The 16,489-nt window shown below is 54.8% G+C and overlaps 1 long non-coding RNA gene across 4 annotated transcripts; it reads right to left on the reverse strand.

The window, feature by feature from the left end:
• Positions 1 to 897: 897 nt before the first annotated feature.
• Positions 898 to 5,203, reverse strand: LOC133069705 (uncharacterized). Of its 4 annotated transcripts, none has more exons than XR_009695939.1 (4): positions 5,132 to 5,203; positions 2,204 to 2,282; positions 1,552 to 1,633; positions 898 to 1,416 (listed from the first exon to the last, which is right to left on the reverse strand). It is a non-coding gene; the product is annotated as an uncharacterized LOC133069705 (long non-coding RNA). The 4 variants fall into 4 exon arrangements; XR_009695936.1 differs by lacking the exon at positions 5,132 to 5,203 and adding an exon at positions 3,258 to 4,527; XR_009695938.1 differs by lacking the exon at positions 5,132 to 5,203 and adding an exon at positions 2,571 to 3,237.
• Between the last annotated feature and the right edge of the window lie 11,286 nt (positions 5,204 to 16,489).

Consider the following 16,489-nt stretch of genomic DNA (forward strand, 5'->3'; position numbering starts at 1 on the left):
GCTGAGGACGTCTGCCTGTGTGGCCACGGCTCGGGGCTGACTAAAGTAGGAAATCGTCAGATGGGGACCGTGGAGGCCTTGCTCACCCCGTCTGAAGGACATGCCCAGAACTGGGCCTGCTTTGCCAGAAAACATGCTGGAACAGGACGCAGAAGACGCAGGGAAGGGGGGCAAGGGGCCACCCAGGGAAATGGCCAGGGGCCACCCAGCGGCTCCCAGACCCCAGTGTGGGGCTGCAGCCCCTACAAAGGCCCGGGGGCAGCTGACCAAGGATGCATCTGTGGGTGCCCCCTCCAGGGGCTCACTTTCTCCCCCTGGTCTGACAGGGCAGCACCCAAGCCTCGGCTCCAAGGGGCTTGGGCCCAACACGGCTAAGACGCAGAAACCAGTGGCTGGTGCCCTGTATCAAAGGATCTGAGCCAGAGGAGGAGATAAGCTCAGGGCAGGATCTGTGAGACGAAGACAGGCTGGGATGGATGCCCCCGGGCTGGCCTGGGTGCGAACAGTGAAGGCATTTCCAGAAGGAGGGGGGCCTTCCCACCAGGGAGGGGGTGGGCAGCATCCAGGCTCGCGGCCAGGATGGACTGAGTCCTGGCACCACCACCCAATGGACCAGAAACGTCTGGAGGTGATAGTTCGTACATATTCTATATAAAGATTCATAACCTAAGTATACATGTAATATATGATGAGTGTATATATGTGATGTATATACAATATATGTGTATACACATATAATTTATTAAATGTATATGTATATACATCTTTAAGTCCAGAATCTTGTATTTTTCTAACATCTAATTTGCATTTGCATTGCTAGAGGAGGACCTTTTACCAATTTTTACGGTCAGTACATCTATTTCTGAAGAAAAAATATTTACACAAGAGCCACAAAAGTGTCTTGAAAAGCAGTCCCCTTTTAAAATTCTCAACAATCACAAGGAATCTTCTTTTGAAAAAGGACATAATTCTAATGTGAATGGAGTCACCATGGGGAAGAAAGAGCTCCAGCCAAACTCTTTTCTGCGCAACATTGCCTGGGGGACAACATCTCCTAAGGAGAAGAATTCTATTTTTTCCCAGTTGAGAACTTTCTGTTTCAAGTTGCTCATGACATGCTGAAGTTGAAGCTAGAATACTTTGGCCATCTAATGTGAAGCGCCGACTCAGTGGAAAAAGACCCTGATGCTGGGAAAGATTGAAGGCAGGTTGGACGGCGTCACCAACTCAGTGGACATGAGTTTGAGCAAACTCAGGAAGATGGTGAAGGACAGGGAAGCCTGGCGTGCTGCAGTCCATGGGGTCGCAAAGAGCTGGACATGACTGAGCAACTGAACAGCGCCAGCAATGCAGTTTCAACGTGTTACTTCAATTCCTGGGTCCGCTCTGGGCTGGGAAGCCCATTCTGTGTCAAACCTAAAGGGGACAGAGAAGGGGCTGAGGTCTTAGGTGGTAAAACATATTCTAAAATATACATCCTCCATCTTGGTTCGGCTGCAAACCCGCCCTTTTCAGACAAGGTGAGATAAGTGAACGTCCACCTGAGCTCACCTGAAATGCAGGCTGAGCTTTGCCATCATGAAGTTGCCGTGGCGGGCGTCCCTTCACACACAGACCAGTGGGTGCGCTGCTCCTGAGCACAGTGGCAGAGAATGAAGCAGAGGTCACCGCATGGCCGGCTCCGGCCCTGGGCACCCTGCATCCCCCGCCCTGCGGACGTGCCCCCAGCTGCCCGAGGAAGGCTCTGCTCTGGGCTGGCCAGCCTTGCTGCTCTCGGGGTGAGGTCATCCTCTCCCTGGGAGGCGAGGCCCCGCGGTGAAACCAGCCGGGCCTGCACCTCGGGGCTGACGTCACCCACCCCGCAGGGCTGCTGCCCGCCAGGCTGCCAGTGGGCTCGAGCAAAGGGCACATTCCTGGCTGCGGTCCCCTCCCTCGCCATCTGGTGGAAAGCCCCGGCCGGCCCTGGGGCGCTGGTGCGGCAGGAAGGGCGGCGGTCCAGGGAGAGGGGCTCCGGCGGGTACTGGGGGGAGGGGGCGCTGTGACCCTGCAGGTGGGGACACCCGGGACACGCTGTGCAGACAGCCCCAAGCTGGGGGCCGCCCACCTCGGCCCTGGCTCCCCCATACACACCCCAGGCCCCGCGGGGGCCCCAGCCCGTTTCCCGAATGAGGATGGCCCCTCCTCTCAGACTCTCAGCCCCTACCCTGTGCCGGTTGCTCTTGGGGAGAATCTATTTCATCTTCAGGACAGGCCCCGGTGATGGACAGGAGCGGGAGCCACACCTGTGAGATGGGAAGGCAGGGCAGGTAGCCAAGAGTGCCCACCCAGGACCCCCACCCAGCCCCAGGACCTCCAAACCAGCATGCCTGGTGCCCCCAGCCCTCCTTGGGTCCCCCCACTCAGCGTCCCGTACCTTCCACCCTCTGACTTTTCACACCCTTTCCTAGCAAACCCCAGGCCCTGCAGGTCCTCAGGGAGGAAGGTCTGTGATGAACTGACTCACACACTCATCCCGTCCAGCCCAGAACAAAAATGAAAATAGGTCAGGAGCAGAGAGGCCAACATTTTACCTGCTGATCAGAGCTAAAGGTCAGAGGTCACCAGTCGGGGATCAAAGGTGATAGCTAGTGGCCATTAATTTCTTTAGGAAGTTTGAGGTGGGAATTCACGTGAGGGACAGATCACGTCCTGCGCGTCTGCTGCGCGGTGGGCAGGGGGGCGGAAGGGACGGGTGCTGCCCTCGCGGCGCTCAAGTCCTCACAGAGACAGACGTCAGCAAGAGCTGACTGCTCAGCTGGGTGACGGGTCCTCACGGAGCAGAGGGCAAGTGAGCAAGCTGGCGGGGCTGGGGAACCTGCTGCGATCTAACTAGGAGATCGGAGGAGGCTTGACTTCTAAATGGAGGCGCGGCAGACTGCCTGGCTATGGCGGGTCAGGTGGACTCCAGGGGGAGTAGCGTCCATTCAATGCCCAGGGCAGTGAGGAGGCTGGGGGCAGACCACAGAACAATCGGGGTGACCCAAGGTGGGGGGCCCCAGCTTTCCCTCCGAGGGAGAAGGAAGTGCAGAGGGTCTGGGGGACTGCCGGAACCATCGGGGGAGGAGCAGTTACTGGGGACAAACGGGCGGGTCGGGCCACGGAGGTGGTGACGGGGTCAGATTCAGGATGGGATTTAGACAGCCCGCCTACAGGAAGGACCTGCTTCTGGATAGAACAGGAAGCGAGAAAAGAGAGGAATCAAGGCTTGAAGAACTGACCGGAAGGCAGACGTTGCCGTCTGGGGCAGGAGGAGGGTGCAGAGGGAGGCGAGGAGCCTGAGGGAGCACTGGGAGCCAGAGTTGCTGGTGGACAGGCTGTGGACTGGCTGGACCCTCCGGGCTGGACCTCGGGGCCGGTCAGCGCTCCCATGCCGTCTTACCACCGAGAGCCAAGTGAGGGCACGCCCGACTCTGCCTCTGCACTCAGCCGGGGAGGAGCTGAGGAGGGGCAGGCTCAGGGTGGCCGGGAGGCCAGGAGGGAGGGTCTCAAGGCGCCAGGTGAGGGCAGGCCTGTCATGCTTCCCCAGAGCAGAGACAGCTGAGCCCTGAGACCAACCACGGCTCCTGGTGACGGGGGCCCAGCGCCTGGCGGGCCCAGGAGACCACGGGAACCCTAGGGAGTCTTGGAAGGGAATGGGGCGAGAGATAGCATGTGGGTTCTCTTAAGACTCTTTGCGACTCTGTGGACTGCAGCCCGCCAGGCCCCTCTGTCCATGGCACCCTCCAGGCAAGAATACTGGAGTGGGTAGCTATTCCCTTCTCCAGGGGATCTTCCCCACCCTGGGATCAAACCTGGGTCTCCTGCAGTGCAGGCAGATTCTTTACCAACCGAGCCACCAGGGAAGCCCTTCTCTTAAAATGGAAGAAATTAAAGAAGTTAATAGAAGAGAAGTATATGCCCTTGGGGTTAAGAAAGTAAAAGGGGCAACATCTAGGGTGGGGGAGGGGCCTGCAGGACCAGGAGGGGAGAAGCCGGCGGCGATGGGTGAATCTCGGGGAGTGGTGGACACCATGGTCTGAGGGCTGAGAGGTCTCCTCTGATTCTTCCGTTTCTCAGGCAAATAGGGAGCAAGGCCCTGGAGTGGGCGTGAGGAGGGGAGGGGTGAGGGCAGGGGCGACTGATCCTCTAAGAGCCCGGGACGGGGAGAGGCAGCCCCCAGGCCACCTGAGATTCACAATCAGGAATTGAAACCAGTTGCTCAATTTCAGTTCATTGACATTTTAGGCTTATAAGTCTTGCTTGGGGCCGGGCGGCTGCCCTGTATATTATGGAGTCCTAGCATCCCTGGCCTCTGCCCCATTTCCAAGCCATGAGCACTTGGCTGATGAAACGTTATCTAAGCTCTCCTGCGTTTGAAGACACCCTCCCCTCCTGGTCCCGCTTTCTCCCTGCCTCTCAGATCACACCGTCTCCTCCTCCGCCTGTCCTTTGACCCTCTCCCCTCTGCTTTCTACACGCTCTCCTTGAGCGACATCTACACCTTAGCTTTAACTGTGACATGTTTGCTTGCTGACCCTAAAACCTGTCTCTTGGGCCCACACCTCCCTCCTGAACGTCCCAAGCCATCAGGCCCAACAAGGTGAGCAGTCCATAGGTGTCCTTTCTCCTAAAGAAAGGCGTCCACCTCCCTACGCCTCACTCAGAACCTTTGGGTCTCTGGACTCCGGCCCCAGGCACATCACTGAGTCCCACTGCGCAGTGGACTCCCGAGGCTGCCCTGCCCTGGGCCCGCCCGTCCTGGTCTCTGCACCGTCACTGTGCCGGGTCCTCCCCTTCACTGGGAACTGCAGCCGCCAGCGGGTTCTGACTCTGTCTCCAGTTCAGCCTGTCCACCTCCCACTACTCCGCCATCAGCAGCATGCGTCCACTGTTGCAAGCCCCTCAGCCCCCTCAGCAGCTACACTCACTCTCAGGGTCCACACCCTTCATAGCCTCCCTTCCCGCCATCCCTGCCTGGAGGCTGGGTCCAGTCCTACTGTACGCAAGGGACCGATTCACGTGTCTTCACCTCTGCCCAGGATGCTCTTTCTACCTGGATGCCCCATCTCTGTGCCCAGGCGAGCTTCCCGTGCCTTCCCCAGCTCACCCACACCTGCTTCCCTGAGCTGCGCCCTGCTCCTGGCTTCGGTGTTACTCTGTAAGAACTTTCAGGTGCTTTCATCCCGCGAGTCATCAGGGGATGTGAACACCTGCTCACTCGTGACCTCACCAGGGGACAGCCCCTGTTGTGGCTGCCTCTGTGTCATCAATGCCTGGCACACAGACTCTTCAATGAATCACCATTTTTAATAGGGACATAGTATTTCAGATTATAAATAGATGAGTCATGCTTTAGTTAACCTATCCCAAATATCAGATGTGCTGTTTGCTTCATTTTTTGGAGTCACTAACGTTTATTTTTCAAAATGAAGAAGACCCTTGTCTATTTGTCCTCTTCTTTTTTCTTTCTTTTTGGCTGCACTGGGCAGCATGTGGGATCTTAGTTCCCCCAGCAGGGATCGAACTCATGTCCCCTGCAGTGGAACACAGAGTCTTAACTTCTGGACCACCAGGGAAGTCCCTTCTTTTTTATTTTAAGAACAGTATGACTTTTTTTGTAAAAGAAAATTCAGGCAATACAGAAAGGCTTGAAAACAAGGTAAATATCATGCATGATCCCACCATCGAAAGACGGTCTTTCTCATCAGGCTGATACGTCTTCTAGGCTGTTTTCCATGTACTCCATTATCTCCACATTTAAAAACCAAAACTGACCCCCCCCAAAAAATAAATAAAAACCAAAACTGAGACATATTGCTCATGCTGTTCTATAAGCAGCTTAAGTGTGTCATGAACATTCCTTGTCATTAGCTATTCATGTATCATTTTGAATGACTATATACATATGACAGTTTATTTAATAAATCCCCTCTCTTTAGATGTTCTAAATGTTATCAAGGTGTTGTGAATCTTCCTGTAGATGTGTTTTTGTACCCATATCTGTTTATTTTCTTAAAATACAGTTCTTGACATAGACCGTTGCCAAGGGGGAAGGGGTTGGGAGAAATACAGACTAGGAGTTAGAATTACTGTATGTTAGCTATTATACATAGGCTGGATAAGCAACAAGGTTCTGTGTAGCAGAGGGAACTGTATTCAATATCCTACTAAGAGAAGATAAACCATAATGAAAAAGAATATTTTTAAAAGATTGTATATATATATATATACATACATACATATATATACACACACATACACACATACGTGTGAATGTATATACATGAAAAGAAGAAAGTGGAAGTGTTAGTCACTCAGCCATGTGCAACTCTTTGCAAACCCATGGGCTGTAGCCCACCAGACCCCTCTGTCCTTGGAATTCTCCAGGCAAGAATAATGGAGTGGATTGTCATTCCCTTCTCCAGCAGATCCTCCCAACCCAGGGATTGAACCTGGGTCTCCTGCATTGCAGGCAGATATATATATATATAGATATACATATATAAAACTGAATCGCTTTTTTTGTACAGCAGAAATTAACACAACATTGTAAAACAGCTATCAGTTCAGTTCAGTTCAGTTCAGTCACTCAGTCGTGTCTGACCCTTTGCCACCCCATGAATCGCAACACGCCATGCCTCCCTGTCCATCACCAACTCCCGGAGTTCACTCAAACTCATGTCCATCGAGTCGGTGATGCCATCCAGCCGTCTCATCCTCTGTCATCCCCTCCTCCTCCTGCTTCTTAATATGCTGTCTAGGTTGGTCATAACTTTCCTTCCAAGTAGTAAGCGTCTTTTAATTTCATGGCTGCAGTCACCATCTGCAGTGATTTTGGAGCCCCCCAAAATAAAGTCTGACACTGTTTCCACTGTCTCCCCATCTATTTCCCATGAAGTGATGGGACCAGATGCCATGATGTTGGTTTTCTGAATGTTGAGCTTTAAGCCAACTTTTTCACTCTCCTCTTTCACTTTCATCAAGAGGCTTTTTAGTTCATCTTCACTTTCTGCCAGAAGGGTGGTATCATCTGCACATCTGAGGTTACTGATATTTCTCCCGGCAATCTTGATTTCACCTTGTGCTTCTTCCAGCCCAGCATTTCTCAGGATGTACTCTGCATATAAGTTAAATAAGCAGGGTGACAATATACAGCCTTGACGTACTCCTTTTCCTATTTGGAACCAGTCTGTTGTTCCATGTTCTAACTGTTGCTTCCTGACCTGCGTATAGGTCTCTCAAGAGGCAGGTCAGGTGGTCTGGTATTCCCATGGGTTCGATAAAGAACAGAAATGGTAGGGACCTAACAGAAGCAGAAGATATTAAGAAGAGGTGGCAAGAATGCACAGAAGAACTGTACAAAAAGTATCTTCACGACCCAGATAATCATGATGGTGTGACCACTCACCTAGAGCCAGACATCCTGGAATGTGAAGTCAAGTGGGCCTTAGAAAGCATCACTACAAACAAAGCTAGTGGAGGTGATGGAATTCCAGTTGAGCTATTCCAAATCCTGAAAGATGATGCTGTGAAAGTGCTTCACTCAATATGCCAGCAAATTTGGAAAACTCAGCAGTGGCCACAGGACTGGAAAAGGTCCGTTTTCATTCCAATCCCAAAGAAAGGCAATCCCAAAGAATGCTCAAACTACCGCACAATTGCATTCATCTCACACGCTTATAAAGTAATGCTCAAGATTCTCCAAGCCAGGCTTCAACAGTATGTGAACGGTGAACTTCCAGATGTTCAAGCTGGTTTTAGAAAAGGCAGAGGAAACAGAGATCAAATTGCCAACATCTGCTGGATCATCAAAAAAGCAAGAGAGTTCCAGAAAAACATCTATTTCTGCTTTATCGACTATGCCAAAGCCTTTGACTGTGTGGATCACAATAAACTGTGGAAAAGCAACTATCCTTCAATAAAAAATATTAAAACTGGAAACAGTAAAGCAGTCCTCGAAGCTGCATCGTTGGGTTGGACACTTGCACGTTTTTAATGCTCTTGCCCAGGTGTTCTCCAGGAGGCTGTGCTATGTCATAATTCAAATGGCAGCATAAGGCAGCTCCAGTCCCCCTACCGTGACCAGTACTGGGTATCACCGTGCGTTTCCTCTTCTTCAGTCCTGGATGGGGTGGAAGGGTTATATTTCTATCCTCTTTGAGAGAATACCGAGCAGCTTTGAGGCCACCAACTGTCAGATAATCACAAGGTAGATGCTTAGTAAGCATTTTATGGATGATGAATGGTGAGTGAAGGCAAGTTCATGGTGGGCACATAGCACCTGGGATACTGGACTTGGGTCAGAGATGCAGGGTTCAATTCCTGGTTCCAGGAATTCCCTGGTGGTCCAAGGTTAAAACTCCATGCTATTACTGCTGAGGGCCTGCATTCAACCCCTGGTCGGGGAGCTAAGAGACTACGAGCCAAGCATCCGAAAAACAAACAAAGCAACAAAAATACTTCCAAAAATCTGGTTCCAGGGTTTGTGCAGTCACAGACAAGTCACGGAACTTGATTCAATCACAGTTTACTCAGTTGTGAATTGGAGAGCGTAATTCTTACTTGATGTGATTTTTGTGAAGTTAGTGAGATACTGTGCTTTAAAACAATGTGAAGAAAATTTTGGAAGTAATACTTACATGTGATAAAATGCTCAAATAGTCCAGCAAGCTGTGCTATAGAAAGTCTCCTCCTTGCCTCCCGTCTCCCTCTCCCATCCCAGACACAACACAGGTTTACTTTGTGACCTTCCTGAGAGTTTCTCCCCGCCCCACCCCCATAGGATAACTAATTACATACATTGTTTTATGTCTGCTTTTTCCACTTAATCTGGCCCACAGCTACCCCGCTCCTCTTCACTGGTGTAGTCTACGTAACCACTTCTTTATGAGCAGCCATATAGACCTCGTGCTTAAGAACACATGCTCTGGGATCAAACTGCTCAGTCTGGGTACCAGTCAAACCTACCAGCTGGGACACCTTGAGTAACTGTCCTTAGTTCTCTGCTCCTTGGTTTTCTCATCAATAAAATAGGGCTGATACAGGCCCACCTCTAAAGGCAGCTGTGCAGATTTAGAGTCTGCATATGTAGAATACTAACAACATCTGGCACATAGTAACCCCTCAGTAATGTGACTTACTTTTACATTTATTTCCAGTCTTTTATTATTTTCAAAAAAATATTCTGCAATGATCATCCTTGTTCCAATCCCCTCCCCCACAAAGAACCAAAAAGCCCAGGGTACAGGGGTGCCCGTCCTGTGGGCGCACATGGATGGAAGGCCTGTTTCCACTCAGGACACAGAAGGCCCCAAAGGGCTGGCTCAGCCCCAACAACAACAACAGAGATAAACTTCAGAATCAGGGAGCTGAGGTCACAAGACAACCAGGGAGCCTGGAGCCCAAAGAAAGACAGGCCGTGGGCTCCAAGGGGAGTGGGCCAAGACAGACTCACCTGAGGCGGTGGCGGGGTACAGTCCAGGAGATGAGAATTTTGTGAATATGTGTAACAATATGTGTGACGTATCTGAAGGCAGAGGGAAGGCTCCTGAGACAGCACTCCCTGGAGTCATGTCTCATGGACTAGATCCTCAGGCCTCCGCACGGATCAGGAGAAAGACGATTGGGTGAGAGGTGGAGGGGGCTCCCACGGGTGGGGGAGGGCAGGAACCCCCCCAGACCTGCCCCTAGGAGCAGGGGGCGGAGGGGTCGGAGGGGAGGGGAGGGGCAGAGAGCCTGCAGGTGTTGGGGGGATGCAGGGAGCAGGGGGGAGGCCAGTGGCCCCTGACAGCAGCGGGCCTGTAGGGGAGACGGGCCCCTCGTGCCAAGCAGAGTCTGGAGACAGCGCTGGTCCTCACAGCTGGGGTTGGGGGGCCGTGCGCTGAGGGCCCCGGGCAGGCTGGGCCGGGGATGCTGCCGAAGCTATGCAGAGCCCCGAGGGCCCACCCTGAGCAGCCGGCCATCCCGAATGCCAGCGGTGTCCAGCACAGAGGCCTGCGCGTCACAGGCTTGCCAGGGCCAGAGGAGCATCACAGACACAGCTCGGCAGCCATGGGCTGGGGGCCATGATCACTGAAAAATTCCTACCCTGGAGGCCCAGGTCTACGGCAGGGTCTGCCCAGGAGGAGCTGGACCAGGACGTGGGAACGTACTGAACCCAGACCCCCGGTCACCAGACAGTAGGCCCCAAGATGAAGCCGTCTACATGGCGCAGAGAGACAGAGGCCTTCCGAGGCTGCGGCGCAGAGGGACAGGGAGAAAGGCCAATGCCGGAGGAGCGAGGGGCCAGGACAACTGACCAACCCCATCGCAGCACAGAACTCAGACCGACCTGAACCCCTGCCCAGACAGACTCAGCACCCTGGGCGCCCGTGCACACACACACACACATGCGCGCACACACACACACACACACATGCGCGCGCACACACACACACACACACACACCCCTGCACACACACACCCCTGCACACACACACACACACAGAGCCTAGTAGAAGAGGTACACCCATAACCAGCCATATGTACTGTTTATCTCAGTCTCTACTGTTCTACACGGGTGTCCCTTGGACACCTAAGTGATCAAACCAGTCCATCCTAAAGGAAATCAACCCTGAATATTCACTGGAAGGACTGATGCTGAAACTGAAGCTCCAATACTTTGGCCACCTGATGTGAAGAGTGGATTCAGTAGAAAAGGCTCTGATCCTGGGAAAGACTGAAGGCAAAAGGAGAAGCGGGTGACAGAGGTTGAGACAGTCAGATGGCATCAATGGACATGAATTTGAGCAAACTCTGGAAGAGAGTGAAGAACGGGGTAGCCTGGCATGCTTCAGTCCTTGGGGTCGCAAAGAGTAAGACATGACTTAGCAACTGAACAACACAGATGTAGAGCATTTAATAAAAAATCATGAGACATGCAAAAAAGGACAAACATCTCACTGTCAAAAAGCAAAGTTACCAATAGAACCAGGTTCTTGGATACTGGTTGGATATCCGTTCTTGGATACAAAGATTGTCAGATGTTAAAGGTTCTAGTGGAAAAGTGGACACGCAGGAGGAGATGAAGAATGTGAGCAGACACGATGAACGCTGTGGACGCCTCAGAGGGATGCTGGAGAGGCGAGTGGCTACACGGGATCCTGAGAAGACTTAGTACCTGAGAGGAAGGAAGAAGAGATGAAAGAACTCCAGCGCTTTCTGTGAATCTCTAGGCAAAGTCCCAGCCTCTCAGAGCCAAAGACTCCTCGCTAATTTAAAAGGACTGATTCTTGCCTCTGGGTGATTGACATAAAGAAAGGCTGTGGGGACTTCCCTGGTGGTCCAGTGGTCAAGACCCACACTTCCAATGGAAGGGACAAAGGTTCCATCCCTGGCTGGGGAATTAAGACCCCACGTGCCATGCAGTCAAAAAAATTTTAAAAAAAGAAAGACTGTGTAGGCAGCAGGTGTAAATAACAGCCTTTGGAAACATCTCTCCTGTTGACACCTAAAGTTTTTTTTTTTTCAAAATGGGAAATAGTTCAGTTCTTTCTTTAAATAATTTTTATATATTTGTATATTTTTGGTTGTGCTGAGTCATATACACAATTTAATTTTCTTTCAGAAAAGAAAGTTATTTTCCATGATGCCGCCCAGAGATAACCACTAGCATTTTATAGAAGTGTATCATTCTACACACAGAGGATGCAAACCCACTTTCTTCTCACTAATAGTACTTCGTGGGCGGCTGCACGTGTCAGTCAACGGAGCCGCACGGCGCTGCTCTATGGGTTGCCTGTGGTGTGGACCAGTGTCGCTGCTGCAGAGAGCTTCACCCTCAGACCCCTTGGGTGGCAGCCAGCTTGCTGCCAGCTGAGTGCGGTCACACGGCAGCAGCAGTGAGAGTCCTAGTGCGCGTGCCTTTGTGCATCTACCCAATTGTTTTCTTTAGAGAAGTTCTCAGATGTGAGACTGCTTTTCCAGGCCTTTAGACAGCTTGTCAAATCTTTCTTCAGAAAGTGTCTCCTAACTCACACCTAGACCCACGGTTTCTGGCAGGTTTGAGTTCCTTCACATCCTCACCAGACCAGACCTCAGGGTGTTCTCTCCCCTCTCTGATAGTGAGAGGCAGTGATCTCCTAGCCTTAAGCTGCTTGCCTGTCAGACAGTGAGGCGGAGGACAGTACCTGTTCTGTCTGCAGCCCCCAAACCTCAGCATTTGCATGGACCTCCCTTCTTGGCTAGAAGTCAGCCAGGGCGCCAAGCCTGCCATGCAAGGACTCTCAAACCCAGCATGCCAGGCAAACCCTCCTCTGGTCGGGCCGAGGAGGATAGGTCAGGGGATGCTGGGGCTCTCGCTCCGGCCGGGCGCAGGTCACTGGGGCTGGCAGGTGTGGAGTGGGCAGGTGAGGCTGAGTCATCCGGGACTCTGGGTGTGGTTTCCTGGATCAGCTCCAGAGTTGACACGAAGGTTCCAGTAACGGGTGGCTGAGCTGGGCTAATTGCTGCTGGTGCTGCCCCAGCCCTACCCTGCACGTAGCAGGAGCAGGGGGAGGGGAGGGGGGGAGGGGGAGGGGAGGGGGGAGGAGGGGGAGGGGGAGAGGAGGGGGAGGGGGAGAGGAGGGATGAGCAGGGGGGGAGAGGACGGAGGAGGACGGGGATGGGGAGGGGAGAGGAGGGAGGGGGAAGGGAGAGGAGAGAAGGGGAGGAGAGAGAAGGGAGGAGGAAAAGGGGGAGGGAGGGGAAAGGAGGGAGGGGAAAGGAGGGAGGGGTAGGGAGAGGGGAGGAGATGGGGAGATGGGGGAGGGGGAGGGAAGGAGAAGGGGGAGGGGAGGGAGGGGGAGATGGGGGAGATCGGGGAGGGGCGTCAGGACAGGAATGAGGAGGCTCCCACAGGGGTCTCAAAGACTGACACTCACCCTGCCGGAGCCCCGCCCCAGGCTCTCTGCCTGGCAGCGGGGCTGGGGAAAGGGGCAGGGAGCCAGGGTGGTGGGCTCCCCACCTGGGAGGCCTGCGGGGAAGCGGATGGGGTCTGTGCTCTGGGATCCCCGGGGTCTGCGGTGCTGGGTGGCCCTCCCCTCCTGGGTCCCAGCGCACAGCCCAGGGCGTCGCAGACGTTCGGCGAGAGGAGGAGCACGTGACAGATGCTGGTGGTGCTTAGGGCTTAGCTGCGCCAGTGCGCCCACACGCCCTATGTCTGCGAGCAAGTCGCCATCCTCCTCTGAGCCTCAGTGTCCCCATCTACAAAATGGGGCGTGTTCACCTGGACCCTGGGCCCTGTCCCACAGCCACGGGTGGTGGGTTATGAGGCAGGACTCCCCTGGGGCACTGTTCTTCTTGAAGGGTCGTCAGTTTGGGGAAGAGTCGCGCTCCTCTGGTGCCTCAGACGGTAAAGAATCCACCTGCAATGCAGGAGACCCAGGTTCGATCAGTGGGTTGGGAAGATCCCCTGGAGAAGGAAATGGCCACCCACTGCAGTACTCTGGCCTGGAGAATCCCATTGACAGAGGAGCCCAGTGGGCTACAGTCCATGAGGTTGGAAAGAGTTGGACACAACTGAGCGATGAACACTTTGGGAGGAGTCCGTGAAGAGCTTGGATGGATGAATCGGAGGGAGAGGGGCTGGACCGGGACAAGGCTGCTGGGCAGGGGGCCCTTGGGCACCAGCTCAGAGACCACCCATACCCCAGGGTGCATGAGTCCCTGGGTACGTCGTGCACCAACTGGGCTAGAAACGATCTTGAGGTGAGAAGTTCGGGTGCTCCTCCTAAGAGCCGGGTGACGGGTCCCAGGCCTCATGGTGGAGGTGGCTGTCTGTAGCCCACCCCTGGCAAGAACCTGGTCACTGTTTGACTGATTGACAGCCTCGAAGAGCCATCGTCTTGCAGGTAGAGGGGTGCCGGAGGAGCTACTTGTCGGGGAGCAGTAGGTGGGGGTGGGCCCAGCTGTGTCCCGCCAGGGCCGGGTGCCAGCATGGCGGAGCTGACGGAGGCTGCGGGCCAGGCTCTGCCTCCCCAGACGGTGGTCCCACGGGCAGCTGGCGCAGCATGGCCAGATCTTCTGGTTCTCAGGAGAAGCCTCCACCCCATTACTCTGGAAATGGCTCTGATTTTAAGGACTCAGCAACGTGTTCCTCCTGCTGTGCAGAGGCAGCTATAGGGAGGCACAGGGTGGGGGCGGGGAGGGGCCTGGCCGCCTGCAGGGTCCCCGGGGGCCAAGCAGGAGGGTCCCCGAGCCGGTGAGAGCCCTGCTCTGCTGTCGCCATGTGGGAGTCGCTAATCATTGTTTTGTTTTGAATTATTCTTAACTAGGGTGTTCATTTTGCACTGGGCCCGACCTGGGTGCAGGGAGACCTGAGCCCACCTAGGGGGAGGAAGGGAGAGAGAGGCCTTCAAACACAGGGGAGGAGAAAATGTGGGAGGATGGGAGCTGGTGAGTAAGGGGCTGGGCTGGGGGCTGGGGCAGGCTGGGGCTGTGACCTGTGTGTGAGCGGTGCGGCTCTCAGCTGGGGGTCTGTGTGTGTGTGTGTGTGTGTGCGCGCGCGCGCGCACAGGGGAGATGGTGGCGGGCAGGGAGAGGCACGGGCCAACCTGACAAATATTTATTGAGCCCTGCTCTGCCAGGCCTGGGGAGGCCTGAGATGAGTAAGCCTGGCCTTGCCTGGAGGCCCCACAGCTCCTGAGGGTAAGAGGGTGTAAACAGTGAAAGGAATCAAGGCAGATGAGCAGCCCCCAGGCCAGGTGGGGAGGGGAGATGGGGGTGAGGCTGGCCCTCCCCCGCAGACACACCCCAGGGGCTCCCTCACCACCAGCAGCCCCCCACCCCTCGGGGGCGGGGAAGGAGTGGTCACGCCCTGGGGCCAGGCTGCCTGAGGCTGCGATGGGCTCTGCCGGTCCGGTGGGGTGAGGGTGGTGTCCTGAGGCAGACACACCCCTGTGGAGGGGGCAAGGCCCGCCCCAGTCACCCCCCAGGACCCGCAAGAGCCCTGCTTGCTGCGGGGTCACCCTCCTTCTCCGCCTCTGACCTTGGGTCAGCGTCCAGCTCCGCAGGGCCGGGCCGCCCAGTCCCCTCTGAAGGCTGTGGGGCGGCTGGGAGCAGATAAAGGAGGAGGAAAGTGCCCCATAAACTGCAAACGGCAGGACAAAGGTCGCCGCGCTGTGGGCGCAGCTGCCTCAGCCCTTTGGCACAGGACGAAGGGCGGGCCTGGAGCTCCCGCGCGCCGCAGACCCTCACCTGCGCCTCCCCGGGGGCGGGGGTCCTGGGTGCTCAGGCCCACTCTCAGAAAGGACGCAGACAGCTAGGGAGCCCCTCCAGGGGTGTGAGGATCCCGATAACTTGGCTGGAGAGGCGAGCACAGTGCCTGGCACAGCCATTTTCAGGAAATGAGGTGATTACTGGGCTGGGACCCCAGCAGACAGAGCAGATGCACAGAAGCTGGGGTGCCTGGAGGCTAAACCCCCACCCTCCCCTGCCAGGGACCCCCTTCAGAAGGGACACCTCTACCCAAAGGACTCCAGAGTATTCTAGCTTCTCCCATGTTTCCATCTGCTCCCGACGACTTCCCCACCCTCCTCTCCAGGTCCTGTCCTCCAGGGTGAGTGAGCCCTCCCCAACATGTGTGCACACGCATGTACACACATGCACACACATGTACGTATAAGCACACGTATAGATGCATGCACACACGTCTGTTTTCCTCTGATCCCTTCCTTATCCACATTCACTTAATGAATAATCTGATATTTCTAAGACAACTAAAGAGCATTTCAGACCCACAAAGTGGCTTTCTAAAGTGCTGACGGGAAATTGCTGGCCCCATGGGTAAGCTTCAGGAGGACCCAGGACGGCCCCTCAGAACCCAGATGCATCGTCCCGTGCCACAGAGCTGGTCTGGAATCCGCCGCCAAGCCCTGACCCTGGAGAAGCCACTGGGAGCCAGCCTCTCAGCCCACAAGTCCCCGGGGCCGTCGAGCAGTCTCCCTCCTGAGGATGGGGTCACATGGGCAGTGCCTCCCCCGAGTCTGTCTCAAGTCTGTCTCAAAGCAAGCTCTTCTTGCTTTGTTTTTCCCTCCACGATCTCATAACTGATTCCATGTCTGACAACGAAAACTCGCATTTATCAGATGGTTACTCAGCATGCCGTCGACTCGACTGGAATGCACAACATCTACTCCATGAGGCCGGACACACACCCCCGACTCCTCAGCGGACGCGGTGCACACTGGCCCGATGTGGGAAGTGGGCAGCAGAAGCCTGGTTCAGCCCAGGTCACCCGGCCGGCGCCTTGTCTGCAGGATGGCCTCACCCACCCCTAGCCCCAGCTGACAGGCCTCTGCCCCCGAGCCTCAGCTCTGGGACGTGGAGCCCACCCTAGGGTCTGCCCCGCCTTCACCTCCAGCCAGCAGAGCCCTGCCCTGGTCGCCTTTCCCAAACCCGCTGCCTGCATCCAGGCCAGAGCTGCAGAGTTTAGTGCACAGGTCGCTAAGACAAA

The sequence above is a fragment of the Dama dama genome, chromosome 14 (assembly GCF_033118175.1).
Source record: "Dama dama isolate Ldn47 chromosome 14, ASM3311817v1, whole genome shotgun sequence".
Taxonomy (NCBI): Eukaryota; Metazoa; Chordata; class Mammalia; order Artiodactyla; family Cervidae; genus Dama; species Dama dama.